The 23,240-nt window shown below is 35.5% G+C and overlaps 1 long non-coding RNA gene across 2 annotated transcripts in view; it reads right to left on the bottom strand.

The window, feature by feature from the left end:
- The window catches only part of LOC143682826 (uncharacterized), a 416,713-nt gene that overhangs the window by 213,997 nt on the left and 179,476 nt on the right, over positions 1–23,240 (bottom strand). Inside the window, exon 3 of one of the 2 annotated variants that reach the window (XR_013175302.1) lies at positions 19,430–19,564. The exons of the other annotated variant lie outside the window; for it this stretch is intronic. This is a non-coding gene — a long non-coding RNA (uncharacterized LOC143682826). The remainder of the gene's footprint in view (positions 1–19,429; positions 19,565–23,240) is intronic. 2 annotated transcript variants of the gene reach the window in all.

Genomic DNA, 23,240 nt, shown 5'->3' with positions numbered 1-23,240 from the left:
CACGCAAGTCTGCAGCCACCCTCAAGGGTCACTGCTTCACAGAAGGCAAGAAGTTATCTGGAGGGTCACGGCTACTAAGTCGCCCCTATGTGTTTTCCTGTGTTATAGAGTCCATAGCTGTTTCCTTTAAAAAAACGAAAGGCAGGACTTGGAGATAACACAAAAAACAAAATGCAGTTTCTCATGTTATGTTTTGTTTCATGGATATTTACTACATGTGCAGTCATTTAAAGGTTTAAAGATTGTACAGTTTAAGAGTAGAACGCCTAAAGTGATAAGAGCCTGTCAATTCTTTCAATTGAACAGGTTATGTGAAAATAGGTTTCTTGCATAGAAAGATGAGGTTCTAGAAGCAAGTCCATGTGAAACGATGATTAAGGACAGAAGAATGATTGCGAAAGAATTTTGAGGAATTACCTTGATTTCCAATCTCTAGTCCCAACACACCCTAAAAGATACCATGATACTTTTTTCCTAGATCATAGACAAGTTTCCACCAGAGCATGCTCCTGCCCCAGAGCTTGTGGGTCCTATGAAAACAGTCCCCAAACGACTTCCTGATGATGTAGGGAATTGGTGAAAGGGTATCCCCAGAGTCAGGTTTACTCTGTAGCGAATGAAACTTATTCTTTAGGTCCTTACTGCACAGAGGTGCCTTCTAAGGCTCTGAGACAAGCTCTAGCAATATTGTATACATAATTGTGAATTCTTTTTCTTAAAATGTTCCCTCCAAATTGTATAACCTTCAGGGATTATAAGACTTGGCTCCACCCTTGGGTGTTCCCCAGTTGAAGTCCACAGAGATGAACGTGCTCGTAATAAACAGAGAGTATACCTATTATTCTGAGATGTTCACATTGGGAGAGCAAAACAGAAACAAAACTATTTTCTTAAGATAGCATTAGATGACTTTCACCAAGGAGAAAGAATGGAAGATCCCATTTCAAGGGAAAACAAGTACGCATTCCAAAACAAATTTTTTCAGAGGAAATATATGGTTCACCAAGTTTTTTACTGCAAATAATTTGTAAACTTCTCAACTGTCCTCTGTATTTATGTGTATTATCCCTGGCCTGTCTCTATCTATTGACTAGCAGTGAAATATGTGTATTTAAGGCTATGAAGGGTGGAGGAGACAGGAAGTCTGTGTCTTTTCCAGAGCCAGTCTTGGGGGACCAAATGAGCAAGGATTGTAAAAGGCTGGTGGCAGAAACCATAGGGAAGAAAGCAAATTGATGCGGTCCAGAGGTGTGAGGGAAGATAAGGAAGAAAGCAAGTTAGACCGGATGGGCTGAAAACCTGAGAGCCAATATTGAGGTTTTCCTCATACTTCACATCCAATTCAACCCAGCAGGAAATACTGTTGACTTTAACTCTAAAATATTTCCAGGAATTTCCCCTTCTCACCTCTTCTGCCACTACTATTCTGATCCAAGCCATTATGCTCTCTTGTCTGATAATCTGTTTCCTAATTAGCTTCCTGTCTTCTATCCTTCCCCTCCCCCATAGCCCTGCTTATTCTCTGCACAACCACTGCAGTGGTACTTTTAAATGAGAAGTCAGATTGTATTATTCTCTGCTCAGGTGAAAAGCAAATCCTAAAAAGAACCCACAATTGCTTTGTTAACTTCACTCAACTTTCCACCCTGGCTCCATTCTTCCTTTTTACTTGTTTCCCTCTTGCTTACTCTACCCAGCAATATTGGCCTCCTTGCTGCTGCTTGACCATACCAAGCCTGCTCCCACCTCAGGGCCTTTGCACTTGTTGTTTCCTCCAGATGTCTTGCCCCACTGCATTCTTCAGGTCTTAGTTCAAATGTCACCTTCTAATGAAATTCTTTGGCTATCATATCAAAAATTGCTACTTTCTCTCCAACCTTTCCTACCTCTTCCTGGATTTATTTTTCTCATTATTATTTATTACCATTTAAAATTCCATATATTTTATTTATTTTGTTTATGGCCAGTTAGCTCTACCCTAGGATGTAAATTCCATGAAGTCAAGGCATTTTGGTTTTTACTTAGTGCTCTACTCCCAGTGCTTAGAATGCGACCAGCACTTAGCAATTATTCAATAAGTATTTGTTGAATGAATGAGTAAATTAACAAACGAACAAGCAGGAGAGAGGTCTGAATGGGATTCTCAGTTAGCTTCTTCTTTTCTTCAGCAAAAACACAAACTCTTGCAAAGCATTAGAAGTTCTTCATAAGCATCCTTCATCTATACTTCCGGACTCATCGCTCACCATCTGCCCTCTATCCTCTGTCATTCAGTCAGGAGAAGCTATCTGTCATTTTCTGAAAATGCCAAACACTTGCAATCCACATGCTCTCGCTCACACTGTGCCTTCTGCTTGCAAAGTCTCTTTTCATCTTCTCCTCATTCTTTCCCTCACTAACTCCTACTCATCTTTAGAGCTCTAATTCCAGTGTCATTTCTCTCTGTGAAGTCATCTGTGACTCTTCCATACAGAATTAATTAATCCCCACTCAGTGTTCCCAGAGTAGACTTTACATGTCTCTTTTAAAGCAATCAAATTATAGCACAGTTATTTATACCCCCAGCATGGAGAACAGTGTCTGACACATAATAAATATTTGTTAAATGAATCAATTGCTAAGAGCTCTTCTTTCTAGGCCCCAGACATCAGGACAATCTAGTGTTTTGCCATTGACTTCTTACCAACCTGGGTACAGTCGTACTATTGTTGTTGTTAAAGATAGTTTAACAATAAGTTTAACAACATCTTGTAAGCACTCACCATATACTATGCACTGTTTGAAGCACTTTACAAATATGACCTTATGCAATTCTAGAGTTGAAGAAACTGAGTCATAAAAAGGTGAAAAAGGGCTGCTTCCTGAAAATGTGCTCCTGAATGCCAACTATAGCATCTTCCAGCTGTAAGGTTCACTCCAGAAAGTCTGTGCTGAGTAAAATATGATTCAAACATACATTTTTCACTTTCTGAGTATTATAAAGAGGGAATATCTTCTCAAGATTACATAAATCTCACTAGCATCAAACCTAACAGTGGTCAGTTGAAACAGATCTTGATCCAAAATGAGTGTAAGTTTAGAAATATTTTTGGAATTAACCAATGAAATATAAGATACCTCAATACATGAGAAAATAAAAGAATGTAAAATAAAGTGCTATCTTATGAATATAAAAATTCCTACAAGATAGATATCACCCTCCTGCACAAAAAGAATGAGCATGAGCACCAAGTCAGGGCTTGAATTTTGTCAGCTTGCCCATCCAAATCTCTTACTAATCATAGCTACCCGATTGGTAGCTTAAAGGAGGTTTAAAAAATCCATAACCCAATAAGTATATAAAACAGGGTGATATCTTTTATGAAGGATCATTCTCTCAAGGAAGTTGTAGGACAAAAGGGGACATAATCATGTATTTAATAATTCAAAATACGCCCAGGTTTTAATCCCATTTTAAGGGGCAAAAAAAGTAGATTAAAATTAGCTGTTGACTACCAATTTTATCCACAAAATTCACAGTTCTTTCACTACAACTGAATCATGTGTTTAAAAAAATTCAAAAGAAATGGCAGAGTTTTTAAAAGCTTTCTTCCAATATCCATTAATTCATACTCTTGTGACAAGTTTAGGAATAAATCTCTTTTACAAAAATCTTAGGGGCTCTCCTTTTCAAACCAAAACTCTCTGTCAGCCTTTAAGTTTGAGTTTGCCAGAAATCATTTAAATACATCTGATTGTAGAGAGTACATTTTTAAAAGCTAAGGAGAAGATAGTTTTACTTCTCTTCAATCTCTGCTAAAACGCCTCCAATTTTTTCCTCTAAGTTATAGGAGGGAGGAAAAATGTGACCATTTTTCAAATTCTTAACTATTGAAGAGATAAAATTTCAGAACCCTCTGAAAACCACACAGAACAGCTGGGCAGCACTTCTCTAAGGAGTATAGATTTTGGATTATGCCATAACGCATGGCTTTTCCTTGATTGAGGTGAAAGGTGGAACTAACCTAGAAGATAAACTCATGGGTATATCTGTAGATAAATGCTTTCAGAGGAGAACTGTAAGTGTGGTGATCTCTGAAGAAAACTCAATGTTTTTATTTATTTAATTTTATTTTTTAAACCTTCCAATCAAAAGTCATCAGGAAACTTCTGGAAAATAAATCTAGAATGTTGAGAAGAAGATTGCAGGAGATTTAAAAGGAACATGGGTATTGGAAGAGATTTAGAATTATTCTCCAATAGATTTATCCCTCTCCATCTTTACCAATTTGACTTACAGAGCACCTCAGTGTAGTATTTCCCATCTGTAATAATGCCCCAGAAGCTACAGCTTAACACAGCTCAGATCAAATTCCAGTAGCAAGCCCAACGTGCTGTCTAAACTCCTTTGTGGTTGAATTTGGATTCAAGACTATGCTTGAAAAAGAGTGTTTCTATGATTTAAGACACCTATTGCCTGACAGACAAGTTTGTTGATAAATGATATTTGATTTATAAACGCTGTAAATATTATACCTCCCCCCACCACACTAATCTTTTATTTTTTAAGTTAGCTAAAATTATAAGTCACAGTTTCTGTGAAGGGAAGTCATGGAGGCATGAACTTGGAAGTTACTTTTTTCCTACTCTTTCTTTTTCTATTTGCAGAGTTCCTTTGCTCCACGTAATTTACTCATGAAAAAGAAAGTGAGAAGACTCTCTTTGCAGTTAATTACTCATTTAAAATGCACACACACACGCACCATAGAGCAAAATAATATAAAAGTGGATGCCTTGTTTCAGTAGTTTTCTAGAAACTCCAAGGAGTCTAATCCCTACATTTTGAAGAAATCCTTGCTGTCAAATTGAAGAGATATTCTTAGAGGAGCACCAAATTATAAACGATTAAAATAGGAGAACAAATAGATATCTACCAGGATTTTCTGTGAATCTCAAGACCCAGTTGGGACCTCCCAGCTGGATAAGCCTGAGGACAGCTGGTCAGATTAAGAAATATGGTAAGATTGTGCTGAACATGCACTATCTCTTACCTTACTTTAAAATCTCACTTTTTAACAATAATTTATATCCTATTCTATTTTTTAATTACCCTCCCAGCTATGGCATACTTGGCTGTTTCTTGTATACACTTAGTGAAAGAGGTACCATTTCTTGGGGTGGGCTTGATTTCAGAAAATCTTGTCATCTCTTCCACAGTGAACTAATTGACATTCCCAATCTAATCATGGCCTGAAAGGAATTTTATGGCTTGGGAACCATGGCTTGGATTTCTTTTTACTGTTAGTGATTTCTATGACTTCAGAATACACCAATTAAAGTGTTTGGGATATACATGGAATGACATAAACTAGTCATCAAAATGTAAGTATACTTGCCTGCAATAAGTGCACTATAGAAGAATATGTAATGTACCTTTTGATAGCAATTTCACCAAGAAAACACATTTCGAAACTGTTTTTGTTTACTTTATGTTGTCAATCATTAAAATTCATTAATGATTCTAAAATCATTTACCAGTCAAACCAACCTCCCAAGATTTTCACTGGGGAAAAGAAAAATTACCATCTGCAAGCTCCTATGATAGGGAAACCTCATTTGCAAAGCAACACAAGAAATGTTTATTTGGTGGGACTGATTAAAAGCATTATTAAATATTCATCAGTTCCTCCATTTCCTTCCTTCCTTCCTCTTTTATTCTGCTAGCAACACTGACAGATAAGGTCCTATAGTCCAACATGTACATAATCAAATGCAAGCAGAAATTTACTTGGGCTCATAACCATCAAAGAAAGGTATTTAGAAAGCTAGAATGGAGATCATTTGAATTTTTTTTTCTTTCTTTATGGATAATGTCCTACCAAAAAAAATGAATCTTATGCTTCATGACAGAGCAGTTTCCCTTTGTTTAAACAGAAAAAAAAAATGTCACCTAAAATAATAAGTTTGGGGCTACTTTATTTTTGTTTAATTTTCTATCAACTTTACAGCAGAGACTGAGATCATAGAGGTGTGACTAAGGAATTACATCTTCAGTTCCCTTCCAATAAGGTGACCACTCACAATTCTCAGAAATAGTGACTCATGCCCTGACAGAGTGCATTACAGGCCATCTAAGTAATGCCAGGAAGGGACATGGCTCTCTGCCAAGTTTCCTGCCCACCCCCACCCCCAGCTCAGAAATGGAAAAAGTGTTCGTGTTTCCAAATGAATACATACAGTTTTATTTACACTCTTTCCTGTTTTAGCCAGCTATAGGGTTGATATCTCAAAAGAAATGTTCTGAAACTATTTCAAGCTGCACCTGGAACATCAAGAGATTGAGATTTGTGACAGTCACAGCACAGAAGTCAGATGTGTGTCTGGCTTGACACTAGGCTGGAAGCAAAAAAATATTATATTATACAATAATCAGATTCTAATGCTTATTGTAACATTTATTGAAGTGAATGACAAGAGTAGAATATTATTATCAAGGCTGTACAATTTAACACAGCAACACTCTTGAAAAGAAAAGAACATTGGCTTTTGTCATAATTCCATTAAGTATACCCAATTTGAATGACTGATGAATGGCATTTTACTGTTTTCTTGTCTTTAAATTTTAGCAGCATGGTGGCACTGAACTTTTGAACTTGTGTCCATGTATATAACTTATTGAAGAGTCCTGTTTCACCTTTTATTGTAGTCCTGTAACACCTTCAATAGTGTTATTGGGGGAGACAGAAATACTGTTGACTAATTCCAGTAAAAGTTCATCTTTGTTGACTGCTGAATTCACCATCACTGTGACATTTAAGTTATAGAGAGGCCACAAAGTAGGAAAAACCATCAGAGACAAAAAAGGAGACTTGTCATTCATAAGATCACAAATATGGCAAAGATGCACAAATATGCAACTATGTTATAATAATGCCAGGGTCCCTTTGGCTTTTTCCCTTTATTATTCCCCTTTTCCATTTATCCTGTCACCACTTCCTTATTTTTCCTAGCAAAATTATTCTAGATATGAAAGTCACTATGGATCTGCAAAGAGTTTAAAGCCATTGCTCCTTTGTATTTTGCTATGAATGAAATGATTAGTCTAAACGCCTCCTTTCTTTTCATTTTTCATACACCACTGACTTCTGTGCCCTTTTCTTCTTTCATCACATTTTTAGCAAAACTCTAATGCCTGCAATGATGCTGAGTCTAGGTGGAGAAAAATTCCACAACCACCTGAACTAGTTTCAGTTTAAATTCATGACCATGAACTTTAAGGGGGCTCTTACTGCTGCCCAGCAGTCATCCTACATTTCACTTGCCCAATTCACTAGTCCAACTTCCTACACGACTTTTCTGTATCTTCTCTCTTCTCAAACTTCTAACACCTCTTCCCCCACCCCCACTCTTAGCCAAAGACACTGCTTACAATTTCACTGGTAAAACAGAAATAGATGGATGACAATTTCCTCATATCTACCCAGCTGTCAGGATCTCTACTCATGTGTTGTACCTCCCTTCCTCCTACATAGATGGACTCCTCATGGTCCCAAGGCTATCAAATCCCTTTTGCATTCAATCTCATAAATCCTTGTCTGCATGGGCACATTTCTTCAGGAATTCTCCCCTCTTTGATCTGCTTCAATCGATTTGCATTTTTCCTTCCATACAAGCACGATGCTCATTTCTTCCATTAAAAAATTAAAATCCTAGATCTAAGTTTCCTTCAATTCTTTAACCAATTCATAGCAAAACATTCAAATGAATTACCTATGTCTTTCTCCAATTTCCCTTCTACTATTTTCTCTTAAAACCATTCTAATTAGGCTTCTCCCCTCCCAGTATACTAAAGTTATTTTTGTAGGTCATAGATAATGTCCACAACGTCAAATCTAGTGGTCAGTTCTCAATCCTTATCCTCTTCAGCCATCAGAAACAATTAACCCAGTGAATCACTCCCTCCCATGAACAAACTTTTCTAAGTTTTGTTTTACTTTTCCTGTATTGCTTTTCCTGCTGCCTCATTGACGGCTACTTCTGAATTCATTTTCTGGTTCTCCTCTTCCTAATGTCTTGAAGTTAGAGTGACCCGGGATCAGTCCTTTGTCTTATTCCTAGCCACTTTCATTTTCTTGGAAGACTTGTTCAGGCTCTTTGAAAGTTTCATCTGGTTTTTAACTACCATTTATATACAGATGATGGTTGTCTCATCATATCTTTAGTTCAAATTCCTTTCATGAACTCTAGACTCTTATATCCAACATCTCTACTTGGATGCCCATTAGACATCTCAAGTTATAAATGTCCTAAACTTACTCTTGATATTTCCCCCCAAATCTACCTACTTTACTCCAGAACCTTTTTATGTCTCAGTTTAGTGCATTTCCACCCTTCTCATTGCTCAGGTCAAAAATCTAAAGTCATCCTTAATTACCTCTTACTCTTACATGCCAAATCCAATCCATCAAGAAACCCTGCTTTCTCTCTCACAGACCATATTCCCTAACTTTTTATTTGTACCTCTTCCCAACACATTAACCAGAGGAGCTATTTAAAACCTGGTGTTAAATCTGTCATTCCTCTGCTCAAACTGTACATGCTTTTATATGTAATTTCCTGGTAAGAGCAAATAGCTTATAAGGTCCTATGATTTGGGTCGTGTAACACTATGACTTCATTTCCTCCTGTATTTTCCTTTCGCATTCAGTATCTTAGTTTCCTAGGGCGACGATGACAAATATCACACAATAGTTTGACTTAAACAATGGGAATTCATTGTCTCTTGGCTTTGGAGGCTAGAAGTCCAAAATCAATGTCCCAACAGGCCATGCTTTCTTTCAGGATCTGCAACATTCTGGTGCTAACTTGCCACAGCCCTTGGGGTTCCTTGGCTTGTATTTCTGCCTCTGTCACATAGCTCCTGGTTCTGCCTTCTACTTCTCCTGCTAAACAATTGATGTTTCCATCTAGATTTCCTCTCTTTATATGGACTGCAGCCATGTGGATTAAAACCTATCCTGATTAAATTTGGTCTCACCTCTGAATAGGCTCTTTGAAGATCCTATTCACAATTGAATCCATTCCTTAACTAATAATTTTTCAAAGGTCCTATTTATAAATGGGCTAACACTCATGGAATTACAGATTAAAACTTGAACATGCCTTTCATGGGGGATATGATTCAATTCCCAACAATCTTGTCCAGCCCTGCTGGTTGCTCTGTGCTCTTCCTTGCATAGTAGCCATGCTCTAGCCTTGCTTCTGCTATTCTTTCTGCCTAGAATGATTGGCCACTCCAGTATCTATATGCCTGCTCCCTCAGCTTCTTCACATCTTTGTTCAAATGACTCTGCACAATGAGACCTACCTAGACTATCTTATTTAAAGTTGTAACCTGCCTCCTTGTACTTCACTCACCTATTCCCCCCACCACAACCCTTTTCCACTTTTGCTTTTGTTTCATAATATATCACCTAATCTATTATATTTCTTTTAATTTTAGTTTAGTGTTTATTGTTACATTATTAGTATTATTGGTGAGCTAATTTAGTCTTAATGAAAGCAGAATTTTTGCCTATTTTACTTAAATTGCTACTCTTCAGTAGATGCTTGACATATATTTGTTGCGCAAACACGATTCGTATTTAAAGTCTGACAAAGACATTATTTCCAAATAAAATTCTAAAAAATAAAGTGTAAAAACTGTGGATAGAAAAAAATCTATAAGTCTGAAATATTTTTCAAAAGAGTTTAAAAGAGAATGAAAAGGAGAAATGAGAGAAAGTAAAAAAAGAAACAAAAGAAGTCAACGTTGGAATGGGGGAAAAGAAGCATAATTAATAAAGTATCAGTGGCAAAGAGAGTTCAAATAGAGTCAAGAGGCTACTCTGAAAGTTGCTCTTAAGCAAGCTTCAGGTAGACCTTGCTACCTATCATCACCTGCCAACCCTCAACCAGGACCATTCCAGCCAATCCTAAAGAACAGCTAAGATTCCACAAGGGTTCCAGGCACTAGAGTAACTTGCCAGAAACCTATAAACTACAGATGGGTCCCTGGTCCAGATAAGTTCTGATTCCTAGCCCAGCCTCTCCAGAACATCAGATAGTTCCATCTCCCTACCCATATTAGTGACAGACTGTTCCAATATCAAAATTTAGAATTGTCATAGCCGAAACAACCCCAGTGAGAGGTATGGAAAGAGCAAAGGTGATGGTGGAATTATATGTAGAAGATAGGACTTAACAAATGAATATGAATGCTGAATCATTAATATGATATCTCTTTTAGTCTCCAGTATTTTAGAGAAGCTAGAAGTAAAACCTAAAATTTTGAAATTGTAATTCATGTCAAAGTCTGAAATATGTTCTACAACTAATTGTGGTGCTGTGTTTGGAAATGTGTAGCTTTTTGTATATATGTTACTGTTCACACACAAAAAAAGTTGATTGTGATGATAAAAAAGTATTTAAGCCCTCTAGCCTCCTATATTCTGGAGCAGCTAGAAGGAAAAATATGAGAGAATCGTATGGTAGCCCATGACAAACTCTGGGATCTATGTGTAACCACTCTTTGACGAGTGCTTTGAAACCTATTGCTGTTTAATTTTTTGCTTTGTATATATGTTATACTATACAATAAAAAAAGTTAAAAAAAAAAAAAAAGAAGTCAAAGTTGGGGGGGAATGTAAAATATCTAAAAGGTTAAAGTGGTTTGCAATCTGATAGAGTAATCTTAAAATTTTATACAATAACTGTAGGCTGGAATGATGTTTCAAACACTACTTTCATATTAATATGTAACAATATATAATTAATATATTAAAATGATATAGAACTGACATTTATATGTTTGTTAATCTAATCATTTTGATATAAAATTATTAATATAAAATAAAAATAGTATCTATGTCAATACATGCTAATATATTAATATATTATACATCATATATATGTGTTTTTTTGGGGGGTAGGTGTGCATGGTCCAGGACTCAAATCTACATGGAAGGCAAGCATTCTACCACTGGATCACCTGTGCACCCTTACATCCTATATTTTTTAATCTATATAAAATGGTCCTGGACTTTTCTCCATTGAGGTTGTTGCTATAGTATAAATAAAGTCAGGTAACACACTAGCTTACAGTATTACCCACTCCACCTTGAATTATCTCATAAAATATTTATTGAGTTCCCATAGTCCCACTTTCCTAAGGGCTGTTCTGTGATTTTTCAAGTCACAGTATACACAATATAAAAAGTGTACACCTGCTTCCCTTGATGACTTTGATCTCTTCCTTGCCTGAGTGCTTATCTGGCACTTTTATAGAAAAAGAGGCCCTTCCTTTTCTGACTGTAGATTAGTCAGTCTACTGCTATAGACTTTGTGGTTGGGATTTCCCAAGGCCTACGGTAGATCCCCTCACCGAATTTAGGATTACTGTCCTTCTACCTGCTCAGATGCCTTTCTGTAATCTCTGCCTCCACTTTTCTATTCAATTAGCCAATGCCTTACCAACTGCCCTGTCCTACTGCCTGCTAACATGGTGAGTTGGTTCTATTCTAGACTGCTAAACAAGCAAGTTTACCAATAGTATCATTTCCAGATGACACCCAGAATCAACTCTTTTTTAGAGCATTACATGGCCATTCCCTTTCTCTTAAAACTTTCTCCACTATAAATTTGTTTCTAATCAATTTACTTTGTTTCTTACTATATCTTATAATTCTCTATTTCTTCTTTTAATCCTTTGGTTCAGGTCACTATTGTGTCATGTCTGGACTTTTAACACAGTCTTCTAAATAAGCAAAGCTTTCATCTTAGATTCTTCTTCCTTCCAAAAGTTCTCTACAAACACTAGATTATTCATCCCACAAAATTTCAGTCATCAGTTTGTATAATGATATGAAAACTTTCATACCCTTTACATAGCCTGCTATATTAACCTCATATATTCCAGATAGCACAAAAAGCTTTTCTAAAGTCAATATTTTCAATCTTTCCCAAATATGTAAATACATAATTTACATATATATCACTATATCGTATTTTCCCTTACATATATGAATTATATACCCTTTGAATATAGGTATTACCTTATATATGTATTATCATGTGTGTGTGTGTGTATGTATACAAATATATGAAAATACATTATGGTCACTTACCACCTGGGTTTTATACTGACCATACAAAGTTTATTTAACATTCAAAACTCAAAATGCAATCAATGTAATTTAATTCACTATTTATCAATAGACTGAAAAAGAGAAATACATAACACTGTCTCGGTAGGCATAAATAGTAACATTTTAAAACTGACTCTTCAATTATCAAAAAAAAAGCTTTCAGCAAATCAGAAATAGAAGGAATTTCCTCAATCTGGTAAAGGGAATCTATTAAAAACCTACATATTTAATAAAGACTGAATGTTTTCACCCTAAGATCAGAAATAAGACAAACAGTTTCATTTATATCACTCCTACTCAAAATCATATTAGAAATCCAAGCCAACGCAAGACAAGAAAAAAAAGAGATAAAATTCATTTAGATTTGAAAGAGAGAAACAATGTTTTTTAATTCACAGAAACCATGACCATGTACATTGAAAAGCCTATAGAATTTAGAAAGGAGTTATTAGATCTAATAGGTGAGTGTAGCAAGTACTCAAGTTACAAGGTCAATTTTTAAAAAAGCAGCTGCATTTCTATGAATAACAATGAAAAATTAAAAATTAAATTACAATAGTACTAGTTAGCATAACATTAGAAAACATGAAGTACTTAGGGATATATCTATCAAAACATGTCCAAGACTGAATGTTGAATGCTGAAATTTTCTAAATTTTATTGAGAGAAATTAAAGAACACATGAATGGATTTTCATGAAAGGGAAGACGCAGTATTTTTGTTGTTTGTGTCAAATCTCCCCAAATTTATGAAGTTTTGACACAAATACAAACAAAATTCCCACAAGTTCTTTTTAAAAGTTGAGAAATTCATTCTAAAATTTACACAAAAAGGCAAAGGGCCTAGAATAACAATTTTGAAAATAAAAGAGCAAGTTGGAGATTACCCTTTAAATAAATTCAAGTCTCACCCTGAAGCTACTATAATCAAGATAGTGAGGGTTTGGAATGAGTGTAGACATATTGATCAAGGAAACCAAAGAAAGAGTCAAGAATAAACCCACATGTAGCAGAAACCCTCTAAGATGACTTGAGATGATTCCATCCTCTGGTTTTCACTCTCTTATGGAATCCCTTCCCCTTTGAGTGTAGGTTAGATTTAGTGTCTTAAGGTTCTCATGAGTACAAGACAACAGAAGTGATGAGGCATCATTGCTTACATTAGGTTGTAGAAAGACATTAGCATTTATACTGGGTAGTTTATCATGAGTAGATCCCTCCCTCTCTGGGAAGCAAGCTGGCAGTAATAGATTTCTCTGGCCCAAAACCAGTGAAGAGCTAAGAGCTCCATATAGTCATGTGCATGAGCTTGAAAGAAGTGCTTCCCTTAGTGTAGTCTCAACTAAAGCCATGGTCAACACCTTGGTTACAGAGTAAAGCTGCTCTTGGATTCCTGAACCATAGAAAATGTGAGATATAAATGTATATTGTTTTTAGCCACTAAGTTTTTGGGTAACCTGCTGGGTAATTAATATATAATATAGAGTCAACTGATACTTAGCAGAGGTGTCAAGATATTTTAACAGAGAAGGAATGGTCTTTTCTATAAATCATGCAGGAAGAATTGAACTTCCATATGCAAAATAAATGACCCTAGATCCTCAACTCACACCCCATGAAACAAAAGTAAAAATGAATCCTAGACCTAAATGTAGAGCCTAAAATTCTAAAACATCTAATCTAAAAGAAAATTTAGAACTCCCCAATTCATGGAAAATGTGGGTTATGTAATGATTTCTTAAACAAGATACAAAAAAGCAAACATAAATGAAAAACTTACTAATTGGAGTTCATCAAAATGTAAAATTGCTCTCTGAAAAACATTGTTCAGGAAAAGCAAAATACAGGATGGAAGGAAATATTTGTAAAAGAAATATCTGCTAAAAGATATAAATCCAGAATATATATATATTTAAAAGCCAGTCTAATTGTTGTTAAAGGACCAAAGATTTGAATATGCACTTCTGTCCACACAGTAAAAAAAGGTGATGAACAAATCATTATCATTAATCATTAAGGAAATGCAAATTAAAACCACACAATACCATTATACATGTAATAGAATAGCTACACAAATAACTAACCTGATACGACCAGGTGTTGTCAAGGATGAGGAGCAACTGCAATTTCCATACACTTCTAGTGGGACTGCAGTATGATAAAGCCACCTTGGAAAACAGTGGCTTACTATAAAAGCCAACAATGTCACTCCTAGTTATTTATCCAAGAAGAATGTAAATAATTATCCAAATAAAGACCTGTACATATAGGTCTTTATAGTTGCCTTATTTATGATTACCAAAACCAATGAAAAAACCAAATGTCTATCAACTGGTAAATGGCCAAATAAATTGTGGTTCATCTTTATAATGGGCTACTATATGGCACTAAAAAGAAATGAACTGCTAACACATGCCACCACGTGAATGAATTTCTTAATTGTTTTGCCAAATAAAACAGGTAGACACCCGAGTCTTCATGAGTCTATTTATTTGGCTGTCTTGATTTCCTAGCTGCTAAAACAAATACCATACAATGTGTTGGCTTAACCAATGGGAATTTATTGGCTCATGGTTTTGAGGCTAGAAGGGGTCCAAACTGAGGTATTAGCAAGGCCATTCTTTCTTCCTAAAGAGGGGTGTGGGGCTGGTCGTCAGCGATCCTTAGGTCCTTGGCTTTTCTGGCAATGCACATGGCAATGTCTTTTCCTTTTTCTTCCAGGTTTTATTGACTTCCAGCTTCTGGCTCCTCCCCCATTTTTCTCTCTCCATGGCCTTCTCTATAAGGCCATCTTTAATAGGATTAAGATAGATCCTGATTCTGTTGGCCACACCTTAAGTTAATATAGTATCTTCAGAGGGCCCCATCCACAATGGGTTCAGACCCATAAGAATAGGTTAAGATTAAGAAAATGTGTTCTGTTTTTTGTTTTTTCTCTGGGGTACATAATTAAACCTCCCACAGTGACATTCTGGAAAGATAAAGGCATAGAAAGTGAACTCATATATGTGGTGCCAATGGGCTGAGGATCACTGTTCTAGTTTGCTAGCTGCCGGAATGCAACATACCAGAGATGGATTGACTTTCAATAAAAAGGAATTTATTTAGTTGATGTATAGTTCTTCAGAGGAAAGGCAGCCAACTTTCACCGGAGGGTCTTTCTTACCTGGGAAGGCACAGGATAATCTCTGCTGGCCTTCTCTCCAGGCCTCTGGGTTCCAAAAACTTTCCCTGGGGTGATTTCTTTCTGTATTTCCAAAGGCCTGGGCTGAGCTACGAGTGCTGAGATGAGGTATACTGAGATGCTTGGGATGTGCTACATTGCACTCTCTCATTTAAGCACCAGCCAATTAAATCAAACACCATTCATTGCAGCAGGCACGCCTCCTAGCTGACTGCAGATGTAATCAGCAACAGATGAGGTTCATGTACCATTGGCTCACGTCCACAGCACCTGAACTAGGCACCTTCATCTGGCCAAGTTGACACCTGAACTTAACTACCATGATCACCTACAGAGGGAAATGAGTTCTCTATTTTTCTATGATAAAAATATTCTATACCTTCATTGCGGTGGTGATGATGTGGCTATTTCTATGTATCCAAACTCATCTAACTATATGCTTAAAAATAATGAATCTTGTATGAAAAGTATTGTAATAGACTTGCCCTAAAATAAATCTGCATAAATGATTAAACAACACAATACAAAGAAACAATAGTAAGGAAATGTGAAATTCTGATATAAAAAAATTAAAACTGTATTATGTAAAATAAAATTTTTAATAAATTTAAAGTTAAGAGACCAAGAAAAATATTTGCCACACGCAAAACCAAGATAGAACTAGAATAGTAAATACACGAACTCCTAAAAACCAGTAAGGACATGAAAAACAACCCAACAGAAAAAAATGGCCAATTCAAACAGAAAATAAAAATCTTTCAAAAGATGCTAACATTGCAAGTAATCAGGGAAATGAAAATACATCATTACAAGATATAATTCTTCACCCATTTTGTTGGCAAAAATGAACAGTTTGATAATATCCGCTGTGGATGAGGATATTAGGAAAAAGTGATGGATAGTCTCTTTGTGTTAATATACATTGGTATAATCTTCTTAAAAAGCAATTTAGCTGTGTTTATCAAAATTATAAGCATATGTCTTTTCTTTTTTTTTTTTTAACACAGGCAGGAACCGGGAATTGAACCCTGGTCTTTGGCATGGCAGGTGAGAACTCTGCCTACTGAGCCACCGTGGCCCACCTGAGCACATATCTTTTGAAACAGCAATTTTGAGACTAGATATCTAGCACAAAGAGATAATTGAATATGTTCAGAAGCAAATATGAAGTATATGTTTTTTCAATTTTATGCAAAATAGCAAAATATGAAAATCTTCTAAATGTCTAGATAAAAGTGAATGATTAAATATAACTCTGTACTATGAATTACTAAACATCATTTAAAAATAATGTTACATCTGAATATAAAGGTAGAGAAAGTTGCCCAGGATAAGCTGCTAATGGAAAGAAAATAAGCCACAGAATAATATGTACATTATGATCTAATTTACATAAAACTTGTTTATGTATACACACCTATATGTATGTAGATTACATAAAGATATGTAGGTAGATATGCATAGAAAATTGTCTCAAGGTTTGCACATTGATATCAACAATTACCTAATACAAAGACATGATGATTTGGAAGAGATATTTTCCTTTTTTCCTGTATGCTTCTGTTTTATTTGATTTACTTGTAAAGCTATCAAGTACTTTCTCCATTTTTTGAATTAAAAAGAGTAAAAGGTAAATAAGAAGCAGTCTAGTGGAGAAGAAAGGCATCCAGTCAATAGTTGGAACACAATGTGATGCATTTCTTGACAGCAGTAGGCACCAAACTATTGTAAAATCATAGAGGAAATTTGGAAAACTGGGGAAGGTTCATGGAGGAAACACATTTCATGAAAAGGAATGAGTTCATCACTAGGAAATGAAAGGGGAGATCATTCTGGAAAGAGGTTATAAGATACAATACATGAGCACAGGCTTTCAAATCAGACTTCTATGGGCTCAAATCCTATCTTTCTTATTACCAAAGTTATTTTGCTGTATTACTTGACTTGCAAAGTGTTTTCTATAAAATGAATACAATACAACCACTGTAGGTAGGTAACTGCAGGAATGGTGATGGCACTAATCTGAATGAGATAAAGCTGGGAGATCTAGTTTAATGTTGACAATAATGGGTTTAGTTTTTAATATATTGAATTAAAGATTTTGAGGATTAGAAGATTTAAGGGTGGGAAAAATAAATAATAAATCATGAATATACAAGATATATTTAAAACAGGCAGTGGATAAACTACCCCAGGAGATTGCATCAAGTGAGATGTCCAAGGATGGTTCCCTAAGCATGTTATTCAAAAGTGGCCCATGGACCAGCAGCAAAAGCATCACCTGGGACTTTGTTCTAAGTTCAGATGCTCCAGCTCCATCCAAGGTGCGTTGAATCAGAATCTGCATGCTAACATTATCCAGGTGACTTGTTTTGCCTAAATGAGTACGCTCTACTCTAAAGAAAACCAACTCACAAGGGTTAATGAGAGGAGAAGGGGTCAGTATACAAGCAAGAAGATAAGTTAAGCAAGGGACTGTGTATTTATAGACAACATGATATTTATAAACAGCATGATGACAGGAGCCATGAAAATCCATCAAGGACTTTTCCTTTTTAAGAGAAAATGCCTGATGGTGTTAAATACCATTCTTTTTCTCTCGTCCACTCTAATCATGTTTATTGTGCATCTGACACCTTCCATTATCCTTCCACAGCTCATTATTTTAGTTAAATTTGAGCTGCTCTCTTCACATTGAAAATGATATTGTTTCTGTGGCACCAACAGCAACTTTGTGTTCATTCATATACACACATTAAGGAGTGGATTACCATTAATTATGCACTAAAATGTTCTTGGCAACAGACTAAGTGACAAAACATTTGCTTTTGTCAGAGTTCTATTAGGTGAACCCAAGTTGAACCACAGAGAAATATGACACTTTTCTTTATTTTAATTTGTATCACAAGGTCAGGATCATGACAGTGACTCTATTTTCCACATTATTTTTTCTATCATTGTAATGATGCTAATGGAATTCTTTTAACCAAACTGTTTTTTATCAGGTCTACAACCTATTTATCGTATATTAAGAAGAAATTTCATGTTAACATTACTTAATCTACTAGGTTCAATTCAATAATAAAAACATACTCTTCTGCAGAAGATCATTGTTTAAAAGAATTCAAATGATGCTATATTTTTACTGTCTACAGCTAATTCAAGCAGAAAGGGGAACAAATAAAGAACATTATAATAATATGTCTATATGAATTCCAATTATAGCACCAGAAAACAGTTCCTCATTAGTTAATAGCATTGTCACAAGTCACATTCGATGGCAGAGGTGATTGGATACAGAGCTTACGTTTACATTTTGCATAAGAAGACCTTCATAAGGAAATTTTTTCGAAAGTCCAATGCTAGTTTTTTTGTTAATATAAATGACATTGTAATCTATCTACTATGATTAGCTCCAGGTCCTAAGTGATATAGAACACATTTAGCTTAGTTTTCCTGGTGGATGGCAGGGTTCTCAGTAAGCGGTACACCAAACCTAACATAGATGTCTGCATAAAATCACTTGAATTAACAAATGAATGAACAAATAAACAGTTAAGATATTTTTCTATACCACTATCTCTGTAATTAAAATAATATTTTGGTAGCATTAAAGGCAGCATGAGTAAGAGAATATGATTGACTCATTAACTTATTTTTCAGAGATAAGATAAACCAAAACAAGGATGAAGGGGCCTTATCTATTAATTCTACATTCATTAAGTGTTTACAATGTACCATTCTACCTACCCCAAATTTTTTTCGTGCAAAAAATTTTTTTTTACCTGAGATTGGTATTCATTTAATATTTTTTGGTTATCATATTTTATTTTGTTTTAAGGTATATTGTTTAAGTTTTTTTAAAAAAAACAGGGTGAATAAAATTAATATGACTTCTTGGAACCTGTAATAGGAACAGCACTGAGACAAAAATCATATTTCCTGACTTTAAGTACAGGGTTCCTACCAAATTCACAAAGTCCTACTTATTAAAATCCTGCTTTTAATCGCATCTATATTATATAGATACATTCATAGGCACTGGACAAGGGAATTAGAAAAACAACAATAGGATTTTCTACCTGTTTCAATCACAATGAATATGTGGAACGTCATCATAGAGCCAGAGTAGGAGACCGTATTGTGCAAACGACCAGTATGCAGAAGTGATGCTGAGAATCCTCCGTCACATGAATAATTTCATCAAAGAGGATTAACTAGACAACAATTGGAAATTCCAAAGGCCAAGTTTTACACTTAAGTTTAAATACAGATGATATAGCTATAGTTATATGCAAAACTGTATACACAGACACACATATATACATATTCTATCTTAGGTTAAATGGATTTTTTTACACATTGCTTAATCTGATTTATTTCTCTCATAAAATAATATGAGGGGAACTGCCAGACTTTCCATTAGAGTAACAAGCCCAACCTGTTAACATGAAAGTGATCACTGATAAAGAAGCTACGTTGAAGGGATCAATTCTCTTAGAGTAATAAATGACATGGATTTTAATACAAGTGTCAAATCTATCAACAAGTAAAAAAAAATTCTATTATCAATATGAGTTCTTCATTTACAGATGACTAAATACAATGATAGGAAGTTGATTTTGCTTGTGCCAAACCCCAACTAGCCAAAAACAAATCAGTGAAGCTGTGAGTTTCCTATTATATTCCTTTCAGCGATACTTTCTTTATCTTAGGTATGTACCCCCACTTTCCAGTAACTCTGCGACCTCGTAGGTTTCATAGGATTCCCTCTTGTGGGCCCATGGTACCACAAAGTACCAATAACACCTTTCTCCCTGCCTTATCAGCTAGGCTTCTCTAGAGAAACAGAATCAGCAGAAAATATCTCTAAATATAAAATATATAAAAGGATCTCATGCAACTGTGGGGTCATAGAGACCAAAGTCTATAGGGCAGTCTGCAAGCTGGCAGCTCCAATGAAGGCCCCCAATGAACTCTCAAGAGAGACTGGTTGGCTGAAGCAGAAGAGTGATTGTCTCTTCTGAACCCTCCTTAAAAGCCTTCCCATGATTAGGTTAAGTGTCACTCATTGCTGAAGACACTCCCCTTAGCCGATTACAAATGCAATCAGCTGTGGATGCAGCCAACATGGTCATGATTGAAAGTCCATAAAATGTCCTCATAGCAACAGACAGGTCAACGTCTGCTGGACAAGACAACCGGGCACCACCACCTGGCCAAGTTGACACATGAACCTGACCATCACACTGCCCAAGCTTGCTATCCACATCCAGTCAATAAGTACTATTCCAAAGTGACACACCTATAGAATCAAACTTCATTTTCTATGAATATGAATATTACAGTTTCTGCATTTACATTTTTGGCTTCTTAAATTACTTCTTTTGGATGATAGAACAGTATTTACTCAGACTACTTGAATGTCTTTACCCAAATGCAGAGACTTTCAGCATTCCTCAAACTATACTGTGAGGCTGTCTACAATAGCTATAGGGGAATGTACTCACTTGGGTGAAAGATGCTCATAGAAATTTACAAATTATTTTAGCAATAGTTTCCAACTATAAATTTAAACATGTGCTGATCTTGTTTGCCTGTCAAGGTTAGAAGTATATTAAACTTCTATCTCTTCCTGTAGTCAAGCAAGTATAATGCCAAATAAGCTTTACGGAGTTTCTCAATTTTCTTACAGGTCATATATCCCTTGTGACTGTTCTCTTTAGTTAGTTATAGCACTAAATTAAGATTACAGATCCCAACCTTTAAGAGGCAGATTGCTGATTTTAGGAGTTCTAAGTCTTTTCAATGCATACCCATCACCAAAACCAAACACCCCAGTGAAGACTCTGTAGAATCACATGTGAAGACCATATAAATAAATTACAGCCCAGAGCTGAATGGCAATTATGTCATGCCCTTCTTCATTAAAAATGGGGACAAATAAAAATTATGCCTTTATTCCATATTGCTGACCAGGCTCAGAAAATACTTTCATCTGTTAACATGTATTTTCAAGCTATGAGGCCAATGTTATAAAATTGATCCTGAGAATAAAAGCATAATTTCTGAGATATTTCATTCTGTACGCCCCACTATGCTACTTAGAAAGCATTTAAATTCTAGTTATAACACCTTTATGTAGAGTATGTATTTCCAGACAAAAGTGTTAAGTACTTACATGTACTCACATTTATGGAAAGCTGAGGAAATTACAGCACATATTACACCAAAGTGTGATTCATATTTATTTAAAAAGAACATAGATGAGGATGACTGTTATCCTTTTGATATGTGTTTCTTATGTAACATTGGGATCAGAGCTACTCACTACCCAGTCTATAACCTTTTTTGCAAGGACTCCATTTTCTCCAGCAAAAGAATGCCAAGTGAAAGTAAAAGTTAGCAGATGATCATTTATAATGTGATGTTTTAAAGAGTTTACCAAGTCCCTTTCCGATGGACTAGCAGTATGTTTTAGTCAAATTTTTCATATAATAGAGCATATCTCTTTAATAGCTGAGTCATTTAAACGTCACGTCTGTTTTTCAAATGATATCTGCATAATTTGGGGTCGTCACTATATATTTAATTTCTACATTTTCCCTTTGCATGATAATGTTAGGCAGAACACTTGAAGGAAGAAGCAGAAAATATTCGTTTTTTTCTTTATAAGGTATAAAGTTTTAATACAATGCCAGAAACTCTTTGATGGTCTTTAAATCACACCCTCAGCCCCCAACCAGGCTAAGGAACACTTCAAGAATTCTGTTTACAGATGCGAAATTAATTTTTTTTCTTTATTTCCAGCAATGGTAAATTTACTTTGATCTCATAGCCGTGAAAGCATTAACCGTAAGTCAGCTCATAAGCAAGGTCCATGTCAGGCAATGCTGTGCTTTCCAGGAGAAGGTCATAATCCAGATTTTCTTAAAAATAACTATTACAACGAGGAACAGAATACAGCCACAAAAGGAATAGTTATAATTTATGCCTGACTTACTTCAGCAGAATATAGTTTATTTATAAACTGCTTATGGCAAACCCTGTATGCCCCTGTTCTATGCATGTGCTGAACTGTCTGCTGGTAAATTATTTAAATTACACCTAGCAGTAATTCCTGAGGACTTTCATACTTCATTTTCTCTATTAATGTAACAGGGAAAAGCTGCTCTGTGAGGATTGCTCTAAATTCCCAGAGTGTGAGTTCCAAACTCTGTATGTGTGCATTATGCCTGTCAAAAAACTTGTCTTCTCCTGAAATTTATTACTGAAGTTTCTCCACCCGAGCTACTCATTGAAGCCTTACAGAAAGCTCATACATGATTTAAGCAGCTAACAGCACTGAAAGAAATAGGTCAGGTTAAAAAAAATAAATTTACGCTACCTTCGCTTATTACTTATGCAAGATTATGCATAATTTAGCACACTGCTGAATATGCAAGGACAGAATAATTGTTTACCAAAATATTTACTCTGAGTTGGTACCTGTGTTTTAGTGAGATAAGGTTACTTCTCAGCCCTTGCTAATCGCTTATGAATTAAAAAAAAACAATGACTGGATTTTTGATTGGATTGATAACTGCACAACAGTATATGTAAACAGAGATCTCGTTTAACGACTTCATTCAAGTAAAATGCATGTATACATGTACAGATGGAGCAGTTTCATTAGAGTTATCTCAATTTAGAAAACATTTCATCCCCTTTTTGTTTTCAACTGAGTATGGTGCCATCACATGCACAAGAGCTGCAGAAAACCTTCCTATAAATACGTGAGTTATTTTTATGTCTTGCAATGTAGGCTCAACATTGCATACATTTTTCTAAAATTTAGGAGCAGGCAAAAAGGTTGTGACCAATTAATATGAAAAAGCAATTCAGGATCAAAAT

Source organism: Tamandua tetradactyla, chromosome 5 (assembly GCF_023851605.1).
Source record: "Tamandua tetradactyla isolate mTamTet1 chromosome 5, mTamTet1.pri, whole genome shotgun sequence".
Classification (NCBI taxonomy): Eukaryota; Metazoa; Chordata; class Mammalia; order Pilosa; family Myrmecophagidae; genus Tamandua; species Tamandua tetradactyla.
This window is presented reverse-complemented; position numbering and strand designations above follow the sequence as displayed.